The 16711-nt window shown below is 38.2% G+C and overlaps 1 pseudogene across 1 annotated transcript; it reads right to left on the reverse strand.

Annotated features, from left to right (window-relative positions):
* Positions 1 to 2518: 2518 nt before the first annotated feature.
* LOC149533353 (pentatricopeptide repeat-containing protein At1g15510, chloroplastic pseudogene) lies at positions 2519 to 9909 on the reverse strand (annotated as a pseudogene). Its single transcript, XR_016357221.1, has 3 exons — positions 6942 to 9909; positions 5933 to 6597; positions 2519 to 3545 (listed from the first exon to the last, which is right to left on the reverse strand). The product of XR_016357221.1 is annotated as a pentatricopeptide repeat-containing protein At1g15510, chloroplastic pseudogene (transcript).
* Between the last annotated feature and the right edge of the window lie 6802 nt (positions 9910 to 16711).

Below are 16711 nucleotides of genomic sequence, written 5' to 3' on the forward strand. Positions count from 1 at the left end.
CTAGAACATGGTTGGGACTAATATCTAGAAGCAGGAAACTGTAAAATTGTGAAACTCTTTAGGTTTCAGGTATAGGTTGACTTCCCTAGAATAGGTCAACTAGGGGTATAGGTTGAGGTCGATCTATACCTAATAGACCTAAAACTTGAATTTCAAATGTCTAATGGATACTATAACTCTACATCTCTTAATTCCTATCCTAAAAATCCGAAAACTATTGATCTATTCATACACATAAGAAAAAGGGAACTTGTTTGGGGGAAGGGGCTTGCCTTAGTCAAGAAGTTGTTTGGGATATAAGCTTGAATTGAGATGAATAAAGCATATAAAGTAAGACAAATTTTAGCATTCACCTTGCTTACAAACCTCTATGGATGGATTTAGATTTTTTATCCTCAAAGATGTATAAATGCTTGTATATATATATGTAGAAGTGTAGGATGTGTTCGTAAATGTAATGGACCTACAATCACCACCTCATAGACCATGGATGCAAATATAATTCATATGCTTTAATAAGGATGAATGGTGATGTATGTAGAACTCTTCCCTTGATGGCCAACTCATCTATCTTCAATGAATAAATAAAGTAGATCCATGGAAGGAAATGCATGCTTGATTGAATGGAATGATTCCTTAAATGAATCCTTGCTTTCCTTGTTTGAATTCCTTGAATGCACCTTGAACTTAATTGCTTACTTGAGGATGCTCGTGAAGTTGATAGATTGATAACATGATTGAAGGATGATCAAATGAGGGAAGAAGGCCTCTTTTTATAGCAATTTTGGGCACCAAAACAAGAGGGTTGAGTGCATTAGGCAGAAAAAAGTGAAAAATATTGAAATATGTCTTGAAATCCTTCAAAATCAATTCCTCGAGTATAGGTTGACCTAGGCGTATACTAGTATGGTGGCATTTTTGGGACCTATACCAAGAGGTTCTAATTGCAAGTCAAGCCCCCAAGATCTTGAGTGTGTAAGTGGATTGAGAAAAATTGAAAGGAAAATGCAAAAAATTAAGCATAAATGCATCCATGTTCTAGGAGATGACTAAAATGGGCCTAATATGTCTTTGAACTTCCAAATCAATGGGTGCTAACTTTTAGGATGGTACATTGAGCAATGGGTCACCTTCACCAACCTTGATGGTCCAAACTTTAGCACACTAGAGACGAAGATGGATAAAACAGTAATGGCACATAAAAGCCCCATTGGATAGTGGCAACTACATAGGGCAGATGCATCACAGTTGAAGATACTTGCAATTCATCTCCTCTCATAGGTTGCTAGTTCCTCTTCTACAAAGAGGAATTGGCCTACATATAGCTTCATCCACTATGTAAGGAGGAATATGCTTACCTCTAAACGAGCATTGAGGTTAGTAGTGCATAGTGCTCTATGACTTGCAAAATCATAAGACTATATAGTGTTGACAAACCCCAACTTTATGTTGGGATATTCATCTTGAAGACGTCCTCCAAGTTGATGAGGTCGACACATTGCTAGGATTGCTTAGTGTTCTACTGGATAATGCAACCTTTGAGTCTCGGGTTGATAGTAACAGTGACATTAATATCGATCAAGATTAGAGATAGTTTTCATACTATCTTTGTTTTCGTTTTCGTTTGATGTTTGAGACTTTGAGTCTTTTGACATTACATAGTACATTAATGCAATGATAATTGAATCTAGCCTTTGCACATTTTGATACATGATACGAATCTATGACACTTTTCATTGTTTTAATGATTTGTATGAATACATGAAAATGAAATTTAAACTTTCATTTGATTCATTTGATGTCAATGTAATCATATCTTCCTATTCTATGATGATATTGATAATTATGTTGCTATGATGAATGTTACAAAGTTACGTATTTCTGAAATTCATTAATATATTTGAAATTTCATATTTACACACACACACACACATCTGTGACACTTTTCATTGTTTTAATGATTTGTATGAATACATGAAAATGAAATTTAAACTCTCATTTGATTCATTTGATGTCAATGTAATCATATCTTCCTATTCTATGATGATATTGATAATTATGTTGCTATGATGAATGTTACAATGTTGCGTATTTCTGAAATTCATGAATATATTTGAAATTTCATATTTACACACACACACACACACACACACAAACACACACACACACACAATTGTCTCGTGCTTTGGCAAAAAAACTATCTTGGAAACTTGTTTCCTCGTTCCCCCATCCTGGAAACTTTGGGTAACATAGGAAGATATGAGATTCTTGACAAAATTATAAGAAAATCTGAATAAATGTTAAAATTTGGCGATAATATTGTTTATTATGCTCTAAAATAATTTAGAGCACTTATGAAGTGTTGTTATAGAGTTTTTAAGAACCTAGATTTAAGAACGAGAAGACAAATTGATAAAAAAATTAAAATTAAAATAGTGACAACTTACCTGTGAATCTATTTTGCTTCAAAAAACTCTTCAGATCCACTAAAAATCGCTCTTGGCCCTAGCAAATCAAATTCCAAAACCTTGAAAGCTTCTTTTTTTTTTGCTCAAGTAGAACTTACAAAATGAATTTTGTTTTGCTGTCAGTCCCTATCAGGCAATTGGGGCCAATAAATAATCAGTTTACAGCTGATTTCAAGACGACAAGTTCACAACTTATCAGCAATTAAAAACAGCATTATTGCATATTTTATCATGAAGAGATGCCATTCCCATCATCTCCAAGAACTGTATTGATTCCAATTCCTATCCCACGTTCCTGTCAAAGAATTGTCTTCTTGTTTCTTGAGATGATTCCCCTTCTTTTGCTTTTTCCTCTTCAGAGATCAACAGAATTCCTGAGGAACAAATCAATGTTGCACCACCACCATGGTATAGCAAAAATGAGCTTCAAAATAACCCATCAGTATCTATAAGCATTGATTCATGTTGCATAATGAAGTCAACAACATGGTCAATACCTCCAACCTTAGAGGAAACCAATTTTTAGGAACTGAAAAATAAAGCCTGATCCCTTTCTATCAATGTGGGTTTGACATGGTGCACCTTGTTACAGTACATCTATGTCTAAGCATCACCAATAATCTACAAGTGAACATTGTCCTTTCTTGAAATGATGGAACCAGTTTACATGTCCCACAACAGTTTTTCTTCCAACAATCTTCGAGATAAACTTAGTTCGCACTCAACACCCACTCGAAGGTACTTGAAAACTTTAATGGTTGTTCCAGGAAGTGTGTTTAATAAACCAAATACAATTGCTAACTTCTCACTGTGGTGGCAGAGGAATAAATCTTTCTCATTCTTTTCCGCATCATTAAGTACATTTTTTGAATCTGCAAAATACCTGCTGCCTTCATCTCCCAAGACAAATTCTCCAACTTTACATAGATTTCCCATGTCTGTTGATGTGATCCATCTCCTGCACAAAAAGACTGCACCATTTTATTTCCTTCAATCCAGCTGTATCCAAGTAACTTTTTTATTCCTCTATCTTCCATCACTCTTCTTTGCATTTGAACCTCAGCCTGCCTGCAACTTCTGCATACATGTTTGACAAAAGAACATAAGTCACAGCATTCTCAGTATCCAGCTAAAAGAGGAAAGTGGCTATAAATATTCCTATGTGATTTGCAGGCACCAAGAAAACATGTTCTCAGAGCTACTGGCGGTTTAATCAGCATTTTATGATAAATTTTAGAGTTTCCTCAAAGTGTCCATCATGACCAAGAAAGTCAACCATGCATGCATCAGTTGTTGACATAATGCAATAAGAGTTGGTCATGCCATTGAAGTTTTTAAAGCCGCCATATACTAAACTGGCATGGCTGAATGCAAAGAAAACACAAGTGAACCTCACATGGTCACAGTATGTCCCAGAGTTTTTTATTAGTTCAAGAGTATGACAGCATCCTCTCAAAATCCATTTTGTGCATATCCTGTGGCTGCAATCACGGCATTCCATGAGATGACATCTTGTTGGGGTATTTTGTCAAACAGTTCATGTCCCTCATATATGTTTCCACATTTTGATATTCACGCCATGATCCAAAGCTCCCATTTTAGCTCAGGCAGGGAGGATGTTGACAAAGGTTGTGGAGCCTAGCTTTACACTTGCTGATTGCATTTTCTTAAAGGTTTCCAAGGCCTTCTCAACAAACCCATTTTGTGCATATCCCGCAATCACTGCCATCCACAAGATCCCATCTCTTTGAGGTATGTTTTTAAACACTCCACATGCCTTCTGTATGCTTCCACATTTTGCATACAAGTCTACTAGGGAACTTGCAACTGCAACCTGTGACAAAAATCCATAATCAATAATGCTTTGATGAATGTTCATACCTTACTCTGAACCTCCCAGTTTGGTACAGGATAGGAGGATGTTGTCAAAAGTTGTTGAGTTCAGTTTTACGTCTGCCATTTGCAATTTCCTAAATGTTTCAATAACCTTTTTAACAAAATTATTTTGTGTGTATCCTGCAATCATTGAAGTTCATGAACACACATCTCTTTGAGACATTTTCTCAAACAACTCTGATGCTTTATCTATGCTTCCACATTTTGCATTTGCCTACAAGGGCACTTGCAAATAGAACATCAGATGATAATCCACTTTTGACTCTTCTTTGATGGATTTCCATGCCATGTTTTAAAGCTCCCATTTTGGCACAGGCAGAAAGGATGCTAAAAAAGTTTGTAGAATCAGGCTTTGACAAGCTAAATGCATTTCTAAAAGTTTCTAACGCCTTTACATCAAGCTCATTTTGTTTATATCCTGCAATTATTTCAACCCATTAAACCACATCTTTTTGAGAAATTTGTTCACAAAACCCATTTGCCTTCTTTATGCCTCCACATTTTGCATACATATCTACCTGGGCACTTGCAACTACATCTGACAAAAAAACACTTTCAATTATGGTTTGACGGATATTAATACTGTTCTCTAGAGATCCCATTCGCATACAGGCTAGGAGGACACTGGCAAAGGTCGTGTAGTTTGGCTTTGCATATGCCAATTGCATTTGTTTAAAAACCTACAAAGCCTTTTCAGAAAATTCATTTTGTACATATCCTGCAATCATAACATTTGATGAGAGTGTATCTCTGAGGTATTTTGTCAAACAGTTCATGCACCTTGTGGATGCTTCCACCTTTGGCATACATGTCTACCAGGGCACTTGTAACTACAAAATCTGACAAAAAGCCACTTTCAACAATACTTTGATGGATATGCCTACCCTGCTTTAAAGCTCCCATTTTAGCATAGCAAGGAAGGATGCTAACAAAAGTTGCAGAATTTGGCCTTACACCTGCGAAATACATTTTCTTAAATGTCTCCAAGCCCTTGTCAACAAAAACCATTTTGTGCTTATCCTGCAACAATGGTATTCCACAAGGTGATATCAGGTAAGCCTCAAAGCCTCGCCAAGCACACCATTTTGTGCACATCCTGTGATCATTGCACCCACGAAAGCATATCTCTGAGGCATTTAATCAAACAGGTAACATGCCTTTTGTATGCTTCTGCACTTTGGATACATATTTACCAGGCCTCTTGAAACTACATCTGACAATAAACCTTTTTCCCTTGTCTTTTAATGGATGTCCATACCGTGTCCCAGAAGAGATCTTATTTTGGCATGAGCTGACAGTATACTGGCAAAGATGAACCAATTGGGTTGGATGCCTGTTTGTTACATTTGATGAAACAGTGACAATACTTCATGAGGGTACCCATATCTTCAGTAAGCTGAACTTATGGTATTCCACGAGGAAACATCTTTTCTTCCATTTTCTCAAACACTTCACGGGCATAACCCAAACTACTGGATTTGACAGACATGTTCATAAGGTTCATATCAAGAAAAAGCCTGTACTAAATACACATCCCTTGTGATTGATAAAAGAGTGGATTTGTTTACCTTGTGAAAGCAGATTCTTGGCAATGGGGATTTGCAATAGTTGAAGATACACATAAAAGTCCACAGGAGGACTGTGGATTGTAGGCAGAATGTGCAGCACCTCCTTCAACTGGCCCTCTCTGCATAATACTGTCAGATTGAGACAGATTAAGATTAGTCAGGGATGGAACTGATATTGGCATTATAGATGAAATGTTAAGAAATTTACATTGTTACAGTGGCAGTGAAACAACCACTGTGTTCCTCTTGAAAAGGTATATCAATTTATTGAATTCTATCTTTGGAATGATACTGGGGAATGGTAATATCAGCATGGGATCATTTACTTTCCTCAGTCATTACTGAAAATATATACTTTCTCTTCAAGAAATCTCTCTGGCTGGATTTCATGAGGCAACGTCCAAATCTCTGGGTAGTAAGTGATGGACCAGATGTTAACCATAGCTACAGTTCCTGCTGAATTATGCATCCCACCTGCTATATCCACGCTCTCCGTGCACAGATGAGCTCATGATAGGAGAGACCCCATCGAATAGAAAACTCTCTTTCACCACCACTGGCAGGTATGGAGGAAGCCTTGCTATATCTACATGATAGATTATTCTTTTCGACCACTAGACACGTCATGTCCCACTTGTTTGTATATAGATTATAATAGTTCATTTCTAATTGAAAACAAAGAGATTATAGTTAGATTAAATTAAAAAGATCTGTGATTCACAAATCTATTTGTTATCTCACCAAGCAAGGAGATGCGAAATAATATTATCTAATAAGACAAGATTTCCATTCATTTATAAAAAATACATATTGAATCTAGAACGTGTAATTTTATATAAAATGCTTAAAGTTATTATAAAATAAATCTTTAACAGATACCCTATGGTGTTTATAAACAGTGATCTACATTGCATTTCATCCCTTCAATTTTATGACAGCAGCAGCAAGCTCTACATCGTCAAATACTTACAACAAAATAAAACAAAAAAAATCTAGCAACTGAACATACTTCTCTGCAGCTCTGACACGTCACATATTATGGTGCGAACCTATTCTTCAGATTGATTCATTTAGCATTTTCCAATAATCCACGAAAGATCATTCTCCTTGCTTAAAATGATGGAAATGTTTTGAATCTCTTGCAAGAAACCCCCAATATTCATGAGACAAATTTCCTTGCAGTGTAGCAATTAACAGATACATACCATAATGTTCTTAACTCCTCTAATAATAGTTGTTCCTGGGAATGCATTTAGCAAACCAAATGCAATTGCCAACTTTACACTATGGCAGAAGAGAAAATTCTTTTTGCCTCTCTTCCACATTATCGAGTACATGTCTTGAATCAGAAAAATGCCCGGCTGTCTTCATCTCCAAAGGCACTTTCTCCGATTTTGGATAAATCTCACATGTTTGGGGATGTGATATATCTCCCACACAAAAAGCATGCACCATTTCTTGTCCTTCAATCCAACTACATCCAGGGATCTTCTTAATTCCACTATCTTTCATCAATTGCCTTACCATTTGAGCCTCACCCCACCTACCCACTTCAGCATAGATGTTTGAGAGAAGAACATAAGTCGCAGAATTTTCAGGATCCAAATAAAAAAGCAGCATCGCCGTAAATACACCTAAGCCTACATTCATATTTAATCTACAGGCACCAAGAAAACACATCCACACAGCTGCCACAGGTTTAAATGGCATCTTTATAATAAAGTTTAGGGTGTCCTCAAGATAGCCAGCACGGGCAAGAAGGTCAACCATGCATGTATAATAATCAATGTTAGGTGTAATGCAATAAGTGTTACTTATATGATTGAAGTAGGTACAGCCCTCATCCACTAAACCTGCATGGCTACATGCAGATAGAACACAAGCAAAGGTTGTGGAATTTGGCTTTATGCCTGCCATTTGCATTTGTTCAAAGGTCTCTAAAGCCTTTTCAACAAATCCATTTTGTGCATGTCCTGCAACCATTGCAGTCCATGAGATGACATCCCTTTGAGGCATTATGTCAAACAGTTTACATGCATTATTTATGCTTCCGCATTTTGCATACATGTCAACCAGAGCATTCCCAACTATAATATCCAAGGAAAACCCCCCTTCCATTATGCTTCTATGGATGTCCATGCCCTGTTCTAAAGCTCCCATTTTCGCACAGGCAGGAAGGATGCTGGCAAAGGTAGTGGAATTTGGCTTTACAGCTACCAATTGCATTTGTTTGAAACTTTCTAAAGCCTTTTTAACATATCCATTTTGTGCATATCCTGCAATCATTACATTCCATGAGATAACATCTCTTTGAGACATTCTGTCAAAAACTGCACATGCTTTGTCTATGCTGCCACATTTTGCATACATGTTTACCAGAGCATTTCCAATTATTCGATTTTGCAAAAATCCATTTTCCATTATACTTCGATGGATGTTGATACCCTGTTCCAAAGCTCCCATTTTGGCACAGGCGGGGAGGACGCTGACAAAGGTAATGGCATTTGGCTTTAACCCTGCCGACTGCATTTGCTTGAAAGTTTCTAGCACCTTTTTAACAAATCCATTTTGCAAATAGCCTGCAATCATTGCAGTCCATAAAAACACATCTTTTTGAGGCATTCTATCAAACAGCTCACGTGCCTTGTCTATGCTTCCACATTTTGCATACATGTCTACTAGGGAAGTTGCAACAACAATATCTAACGAAATTCCTCCACCCTTAATACTTCGATGGATGTCCACACCCTGTTCCAAAGCTCCCATTTTGGCATAGGCAGGAAGGATGCTGGCAATGGTTGTGGAGTCTGGTTTTACACCTGCCAATTGCATTTGGTGAAAAGTTTCTAAAGCCTTTTCAACAAATCCATTCTGTGTATAGCATGTTATCATTGCTGTCCACGAGAACACGTCTCTTTGAGGCATTCTGTCGAACAGTTCGCGTGCCTTGTCTATGTTTCCACCATTCTGTGCATATCCTGCAATCATTGCTGTCCATGATAACATATCTCTAACAGGCATACTGTCAAACAGTTCACGTGCCTTTTCTATGCTGCCGCATTTTGCATACATGTCTACAAGGGCAGTTGCAACAACAACATCTGACAGAAGTCCTCTATCCTTTATGCTTCTATGGATGTTGATACCCTGTTCCAAAGCTCCCATTTTGGCACAGGCTGGAAGTACACTGGCAAATGTGTACCGATCTGCTTTAAGTCCCGTTTGTTCCATATGATGAAAGAGTGTGACTGCCTCTTCAACATATCCATGTCTTCTGTACGCTGCAATAATTGTATTCCATGCGACGAGGTCTCGTTCTTTCATGTGATCAAACACTTTACGGGCATCAACCAAACTTCCGCATTTGACATACATGTAAATAAGCTTGTGAAAAAAAGCTGCGCTTGTAGAAAATGCAAATCGTCTGTGAGCGATGAAAGAGTGGACTTTTTTCCCTTGTGCAAGCGCATTCTTGACAATACATGTCTTCAATAATTGAAGGTATGTAGAGTAGTCTTCAGGGGGGTTGTGTGTAGTAAGCAGATTGTGCAGCACTACCTTCAGCTGACTTTCTGTAGTGGATGTCAATGGCATTTTATGATTGTGAGTGGAGCATTTGAAGCACGTTTCTGGTTAATGAAAACCTTCGAAGGTAATCTGTCAAGAAGTGCCAGCATTCACAACTAAACAAACAGTTGAGAGCATCCAACATACATAAAGGAGGATGGCAACGTTTTGATTATTGTCAAAACTCCATGCCTTAAAATTTATTGATGCTAATCGTGCAAGATAAGAAAAATCACATGGATGAATACTCCTGAAAAATTCATTGAAAGAAAATTGTCATCATACCTTTGCTATGGCAGAGGTTTGCTACTCAATGATGACAAGCAGACTGAGCAAAACCTCCTTAAACATGAAAGCAGACAATCTCAATTTTGTACGACTACTCTCCACATGCGTATTCGGTGTATTCGTAGTTTGGCCACATGATAAATGGTAGGTATATTTATGCATGTATTTAATGCATATTATTATTTTTTTAATTTTTTTTTTGATGAATAGTCTTTTTTTATTAAAAAATAATATACTAAGATTATAATACACAAAAAAGGGTCGGAGGATACAAGATCACCCCACGAGAGATCACACAGCCGAAGCCGAAAACATTAACTATTCATTAAAAAAAACATATAAAGCCACCCTCAGGGGGCTTAAGCAGTGCCTGCTAAAGGAGGTGGCCCATCTCTATCATGAAATCCTCAATCATCCCTGGGATTGGGAGGCGGACTGGGAACAATCTAGCCATCAACAATAACATCAACAACATTAGTGGCTTGGTCAACATCCTTCATATTAGGCCGTGGAGGTGAAATAGCCAGTTCCAGGTGAAAATGTCATTTCCTAGAAACCACTCACCGAGTGCCAGGAGGAGGAGCCAGGGACTAGCAAGTGCCACCACGGGGCAGGGAAACCAAGCGGCTCCTCCATCCATCATCACCACTGCTCGGAGAGTGGTGGCGGGAAGCCTAGGAACGCGGAGTGTGCAAGCGACGACTTGAAGAGTTGCACCTCTGGCGGTGACCTCTAGGCATTGAGGTATCAACCAAGGCATATGGAGGTACCCTTGCAACAGTACAAGTTGCATTGCCCCAGTGATTGAGAAGCTCTTGAAGGTGGGACACCTCTAAGGCCACCTTGTTTGCTTGCACTTGAATTTGCATCATTACATTATTACAAATGCATGCTTTAGTGTACATAGCAATATTAATATCAAGAAAATTGTGAGTGAAAAAAACAACATTTCTATCTTTCCACAAAGTGAACAAAATCTCCATCTTGAAGTTATGCCAAATCTGGGTAAATTTTTGAGGGATCTTGAGGGAATCACCCAAAATAGTCATGTGCCAAGAAAAGGGTTCAGGTCGAAACGGCTTAAAAAAATCATGAATCCAGTGCCAATAATTTTGAGCACGTCTACAAAACCAAAAAATATGTAGGAAGGACTCTAGTTGGCGATAGAATGGACACCTAGTACCTAGAACCCCAATATGCTTGAGCCGAGGCCCAAGGGAAAGACCTTGAAAAGCCAGGCACTAAGCAAAATGGGCAATCTTGAGTTCTGTAATAGCACTCCAAATAGTGTCAAAGCGCTTTCTCCATTGAGAAAGAGAAGATTGCAAATGCCATCCTTGATTGAGTGTATCCACCATTGGCAGATGGGGAGAAAGCCATTTATAACCTAGACTTGGTTCATAACTAGTGAAAGGAGTGGCAGGATACCACTTCCAATCAGTCCACCAAGGTCTAACAGACTAAATACCCACTTTATGAATTAAGTGCCCTGAAATTGCAAAAAGCAATAAGTCAAAAGTCTGTCGATCTGAATAGGTAAGACAGTGTTGGACTTGCATATCTTCCCAAGATCTAAAACTCATGGAAACCCTAGAGAAAAGATCTTTAGGAGTCTTGATGCCTCATTTGAAAAAATGCAAAGCACTAACACCTTGAGTCTTGGAAAGGGGAATACCCTAGATGGCAAACAGGGGAGACCACCAAATGTTATGTTGGTTCAAAGAGAGCCCATCATGAAACTCATCACCAAACCAATGAAGCCAAGGCTTGATAGCTTCCAAGCTTTCCATGTGCTCTTGATAACAAAAGAGCCCCGTATGAGCACGGGTTCTCACATGATGAGAAGGGTGTGAAAGACAATCCCCTTCCATGCAGGCCTATTGACGAGAAATCTAGAAGAAATACAATGCTGAACCAAAATCTTCCAGGCTTCATCTCCAATGATGGCATGCATAATCCATTTGGCACACAGAGCAAGGCCTTGCTTCTATGTGGAGAGAAGGCCAAGGCCTCCAAACTCTTTTGGGAGACAACACAAATCCCAAGCAACTTTGTGAAAGCCATGATGATTAGAGCCAGAGGCCTAGAGAAAATCATGGAGCAATCTCTCTAATTTTTGATAGGAGGTTTTTGAAGGAGCCCAACAAGAAGAATAGTAGACACGCGTAGCTGCAAGGACTTTCAAGAAAATCTGGAATTTGCCTGCAAGAGGAAAGCAGTTTCATAAGCTAATAACCTAGCTTCTTACTAATCTTGGTAAGCACTACGTTACATAGATCCATTGGCGATACTTGAAAGGCAAAACGAATGCCTAGAAAGTGGAAGATCTCCCCATGAGTGATCCATTTCCATTCAAATTGGTTCAACCAAGGTGGGGCTGGCAAAAAAGACTAATGGTAATAGAACGTTCTATGCCATTGAATAGCAGAGGCAAAGGCTTGACAAAAAGTGTCAAGGCATTATTGATGTTTTCTTCATCCTCCAAAAGAGTGAGAAAGGAATCATCGGCAAAATGACCAATGACCAACTAGGAAGAGGATTCTGGCAAAGAATTGCCACAAACCAAACTTGAAGACACAAAGTGGGCTAGCAAATAGCCAAACCCTTCAGCAAGAAGAACATAAAGCGCTGAAGCCAAAGGGCAACCTTGCCTGATGGAATCAAAAAGCCCAAAGGCATCAAATTGTGAGTTATTGATGGTAATGCAAGCATTAACATCTCCAAAGAGCATCTCCACAGACTGGAGAAAATTGGGACCAAAACCAAGAGCTCGGAGCATAGCCAAAATGAAAGGCCATTCAATTTGGTCATAGGCTTTTGCAAAATCTATTTTCAAAAAAATAGCCAGCTACTTGGACTTGTGAGCCCACTCCATTCCTTCCCAGACAACAATAATGTTGTTAAGAATATATCTAGACTTGATAAAGCCAGTTTGCTCAGGCCGCATAATTAAAGGCAGGAGGTGGCAAATTTTGAGAGAAATTGCCTTAGCAATAATCTTATATGACACATTCAGAAGGGTAATGGGCTACCAATTGCAAATATCCTATGGATCTCCAGCTTTAGGTATGAATTTAATGATTCCTTTGTTGATAATAGCTCCTAGACTTTTAGAACGATAGGCTTCAAGATAAACTTTGTGTTGATCAGGACCAATATATTCCTAGGGTGTTTGTAAAATTCACAAGGGAACCCATCACACCTAACGTACTTATCATTTTCCATGGAGAAAATTGCCTCTTTAAGGTCTCAGAGGGTAAGAAATTGCTCATAGAAAGCACATTGGTCAACTGCTAGGCAGTTTCGAGTAACATAAATACACTTTTTGAGAGCTTCCTCCTAAGCAACTGAATTTCCTTACGAAGCAAAAATGTTCTCATAGTGATGAAAAAATGCTTGCAAGATGCCAAGGAGACTGGAGAGAACAAAAGTGCCTTGTTTGATTTTTTTAATCCCGAAATTGGTATGATAGGCTCAAAGAGCCTAGAAGGACTTCTTCGGAGCTTTATCACCAACCTCCAACCAATGGAGGCGAGCTTTGATTTGGGCCCCCCAAGCGACATAATTATCCACAACCTATTTGTCATGGCAAAGTTTGGCAAGTTGAATTTGCAAATCAACATCAAAAGGATTAAGGGTGAGAGCCTCAGAAGCTTTTTTGGGCACAGAAGTAGTGGATTCATAAGATCACCTTCTAAAAATCGCCAACTATCATCCATAGATGTGCATAAAATGAGTGGTTCTGATAATGGCACCATTCCACCATTGAATCCACCCTGTCTGGGAATGTGGATGTGGCTCTAGATTCCAGACATGTAGGATATGAGCAATAGTGGAAGCATGCATCAGCATAGACGTGTTGAGGAAGAACTGTGACTTGACAGCTTTCTGGATAGTTGTTTGCCATGAAATGGAAAAATAAATGGGATAGTGGTAAAAAAACATCACACCTGGCAAGGTAATGACACATAAATCTTGATCCTCAGAAAAGGAGAAAAAAGATTGTGCAGTAATCATGACACGATCAAGACGCTTTAAAATGTGGTAAGAGCCAGCTCGAAAGTTGGACCAAGTGTGCCAAACTCCACTATGTTGGCAGCGGTTAGTATTGGGATCAAAAAGGCCCAAGTTATTGTGCACGTAGTACTAGGCTTCCCTTTCCCTAACTGTCCAGTGAAAAGGAAAAATGCCATCTTTGTCAGAGGCCAACTCAACCATATTGAAGTCACCACACATAACCCAAGTAGCTGGAGGCAAGTTGTTATCCAACTAGCCCCATAATTGAGATCTTTACACATCATCATTGGGAGCATAAACATTAACGACTCCAAAAGAATGATTGTTAATGGAAAGCAAAAGCCAAATGATTTTGTGCATGGGGTCAGAACCGTGCGAAATAATAGCAAAATGAAGACAAGTTGAGAAGAGAGTAACTACACCTCTGCCAACATCATGTTGAGAGGAAAACATAATGCCATCTGGCCAAATGATGTGACATGCAGAAGAAAGCATGAAACTAGAGATCTTAACTTCTTGCATACAAAGAAAATCTAAATTTCCAAGTCTATGATGGGTATCCTTGACATAGTACTTTCTAGAGAGGTCTGTGAGACCTCGCACATTCCATGATAAAAAAATTCATGAAAATTCTTCCATATCTTCCTCGTCCTTGAGAGAGGAGTAACTATTCTATAAGAAAGTAGAAACCGGGTTAAAGCTAGAAGGAAAATCCTTTGGATTGATGGCTTGTCATTTCTCCTCTAGTTTCTCAGCATGTCCGGGAGGATTTTGAGAATGTCGCACATCTTGATTCACTATGGAAGAAGTAGCAAGAGGGCTATGAATCAAAACCAAGGCATTAGCCCTAGTGATCACCTTAATCCCCTGTGGAACACCAGGGTTTAAACCTATGAATCACCAGGGTTTGGTTCCCAAAAAATTGCTTGTCTTCCTCAACTGATTGGGGTTTGTGCTCCTGTTGAAATAGGAGGAACCGAAACAACTACCACATATGACTGTTTAGGAGCCAAGGGAGCCTTGCCCTTGAGCATTTTTTTTGACTCAAGGGTTTTGGGATCTGCTAGGGTTTCATGTGATCTTTGAGTTTTCTTACATACAGTTCTCTGTCTGAGCTTTCCTTCTATTGTTTCCACTTGTCAAACCGCATTTACTACATGAGTTTTTAGGCTAGTTTATACTGGCCATGGCTAGTGGTGACCTAGTTGTTGATACTGGTGTTCATGTTGCTACTTTGGAAAGCCATGGTGCCTCCATTGAACAAACATCCTCGCAAATTCATCCCGAAGTTTTTTCATGAGGTAATCTTGATATTATCCTTCCTTTGCAAGAATTTGATGCTGCTTGTGATTGGTTAGAACAACATACCTTGCTAGGGCATTTTGTGGGTAGGACACCTCCTGAAGCTATGATCCAAGAATGGGTTAACAAGAGTTGGACTCTTTATGGAGTCTGCCTTGACATTTTGCAAGACCTTACCAAGGGTTTTTCTATTTCGCTTCGCCAACCTGTCGTAGGCAGACACGGTTTTTAGAAATGGTCTGTAGTCTATGTGTTCCTCTTGCTTGTTTTTCAAAGATTGTTGAGAGATTTCATTGTCTCTAACAAAAAAAATCTTAGGGCTCTTGTGTGGGTAGAGTTCCCAGGTTACCCTTGCTATGTTGGCCTTTTATTGAGTCCATTGTTAATACTCTTGGCAGAGTTATCACAAAGGAACATGAGAAATTTTTCAACGCTCGCCCTCAAAAACACGTTTGCGTTGTGGTTGATCTTTCCAAGGATCTTAAGGATTCTATGGAAATACAGATTGGGGCTCAAATCTTTTCGTAGAAGGTGCTTTATTTGAACCTACCTAACACCTGCTATAGGTGCCAATTAGCGGAACACAAGATTAGGGATTGCCTTGTGGCTATGCCTAGGGTTAAACCCTCGCCTAAAGAGGTTCCTGCCAAACTAGCAAAAGGGAAAAAAGAAGAATGGATTGTTGTTCATTTTGATTAATAGTACTTTAGAAAATTTCAAATATATTTTTGTCTTATAGTTTTTAACTTTTTACATTTTTAAAAATCTATAAAAGCTAGTAATCCATATGCTATAGGTAAAAATGTAAGAATAAATTTTGAAAATTTTGGTTAAAAAATTAACAATGATAGTATAAGTTTAATATAATATTAAGCATCAATATATTATTTTTGAAGCATAGGAGCTTAATCTAGAAAAATTTAGTATGTCTTTGTCAAAGACATTAAACAAGTCATAGATTTGAGGGTTTCAATTGACCCAAGAATGTTGATCATTCAAATGTGGATTTCAGAAGTTGAAATGTTGGGAGGTAATGTGTTTATTAACAATTATTTCTTTTTTGAAATTCAAATTGTTATTCTAATTTTTGTCTCCTAATCTCGCACCCCCATTTTTCCCTAGGCATTTTCATACTAGTTTTGTAAAATTTTCAAGAACATCTCAAACCTTAAGAAGCGCTACATACATTATTCTTTTGTTTTTGAGGAGTTCTTTGGTTGAAATTGTGTTGAATTCACATTTCTAGTTGTTTTTTGTTTGGTTGTGAGAAGATTTTTGTTTCATCTTGTCATGTTGCTAAATTTGATTTATTCAAGAATGTAGATTTATTTTTAGCTTCAACTTGATGGAGAGAATACAAAAGAAGGGGTGTGATTTCTACTTTGATCTCTATGTTCACTATAATTTCTTCCTTTTCAAATTGTGGGTATGTAATGGGGAAAATATCTAATTTGTCTAATTCTAACCCTAACTAACTTTTGACCTAAAGTTTGTAGACATTACAATTTTGTTTGATTTCTTTTCTAAACCTATTCCATTTTTTTTTCAAGTCATTTTTGAAATTTTTTCAACTTTTGTGTTTGCCCCATACTTCATTTTTTTGGA

The sequence above is a fragment of the Cupressus sempervirens genome, chromosome 10, assembly GCF_028749045.1.
Source record: "Cupressus sempervirens isolate cs-2001-9-10 chromosome 10, ASM2874904v1, whole genome shotgun sequence".
Classification (NCBI taxonomy): domain Eukaryota; kingdom Viridiplantae; phylum Streptophyta; class Pinopsida; order Cupressales; family Cupressaceae; genus Cupressus; species Cupressus sempervirens.